Below are 1,876 nucleotides of genomic sequence, written 5' to 3'. Positions count from 1 at the left end.
CCAACTTTGTTAATCTGAATCTGAATGTTGATGCTTTTCAACTGTAGTAAGGTAGCAGAAATAACCCAGAAGGCATGTACAGAAAAATTAATAAACACGCAGCCAGAAGCCATAGCCAGAGAAAGCCAGGAAAGGTTGCACTCAGTCACAAAAGAAACATGAGATAATAGGATTAGGAAGTTGGGGAAACCCCCGGATCTAGCAATGACCAGTCAGAATAACAAAAACACAAAATCCAATCCCAAAATAACACAAACATCATGACTATTTACATAGAGCAGACCCCTTTGTTATAAGCCCCCAAACAGGAAAACACCCTCCTCGTATCTTATGATAGGATTAGCCCAAGGACGAGACACCGGACGAACGAAATCTGAAGACAAGAGAATCAAGATCAGAGCAATCATCCGGAATGAAAGAACTTTATAAAATCCGAATTTACACAATAGCCCGAAGCAAGAAAAAACCGTATAAAAGGGGAAACCTGTTCTGACCCCACCCCCCCACCTTCTCCGTTCAGGAACGAAAGCCAAAAGCCACGTAAACTAAAAAGGTTTCTTTTAATCAGTCCAAGCTCTTGTTGGCTGCAAGCCCATATAAACAAAGATAATAGCGCTGGCAAAAGTCCTATAACTCACAAAACACGGCAACCAGGATTCTATATATCCAGCCACTTATCCAAGTTAGCTTCTCTCGATATATGAACGCGAACGAGGAACGTTGACTTCTGCAACCAGGGCATTGGCACCAGCAGTCTCTTTTATCAGCAGGAGGGGATCTTGATCAGCATCAGCTGTTCGTAATCACCTCCTGTAGTTACTCCGTTGTTCTTTACGCTGAGTAGCCCTGCGCCTGCGTGCATCCTGATACAACTCCCAAATGTTTTCCTGAACATTCCCTTTGATCCAATGCTCTGCCGCCACCTGGTGACCAATCAGTCTCTCCTCGCCATGCTCAGAGTCGACACCCTGTCCAGGGTCCTCCACCTCCTCCAAGGCCGACTCATAAGACCCCTCACTGTCAGAGTCTGGCGGCTGCTCCTACGGCTCCTGCTGGGCCACAAACCCGGGAACGACGGAGCTGTTTCTCATCCTTCCTGTTCTTTCTTTCTTCAATAAAAACTCATAACTTCCAGGCAGCTGTCTTCACAAAACTTTCTTTTAGCGTCGGTGGTGACTCCCGGCTGGGAACGGACCGGAAACCTTTGCCTTCCAACACAACTAAATCCAGTTTGAATTTTAAGACCTTGTTTAATACTTGGTTGAAAAACAAAACATGGCCAAATGCTCAGATGTTTCAGGAATCAGCACAGTCCACAATTTAGTAGATAAACCAGCGTTTTTCAAATTCTGCAAACTTTAAGATGCGTGGACTCGAATTCCCAGAATCCCCCAGCCAGCATTTGACCTTCATTATGGATGTTCCTGCCTTGTCTTTCTGTCAAGGATCTTTCAAACACCTTGTTGCAACTGACCAATTAATCCAAATAAAGAGATCACTCTACTGTTTATTTTAGAAAACGTTTTAATCGATGCATCCTGTAGAGATTTACATGGGGTCTATAAATGCTCCAGGATATTGAGAAAATCTATACAGGATTTTTTCCCCCGTGTCTTTGATCATGCTCCAATTAATACTAAAGGAAAAAAGATCTATGGATTGAAACAGTCCAAGTACACAGACACGGAGTTAAAATGAGGTCTTATTTCAAAGGCAGCAAAACATCAAAACAGAAGGAAACATAACTTAATGCCTTCAGTATGATATTTACGGAAGCATCACTTCATGCATTTGTGGGTCAAACTGAATGCCATAATTAGGGGAATGGAGAAAGAGAGAGAGAGATCTATCCGTCCGTCCATCCATCCACCCATCC

The sequence above is a fragment of the Thamnophis elegans genome, chromosome 7, assembly GCF_009769535.1.
Source record: "Thamnophis elegans isolate rThaEle1 chromosome 7, rThaEle1.pri, whole genome shotgun sequence".
Taxonomy (NCBI): Eukaryota; Metazoa; Chordata; class Lepidosauria; order Squamata; family Colubridae; genus Thamnophis; species Thamnophis elegans.
Note: the sequence above shows the minus strand (reverse complement) of the source record.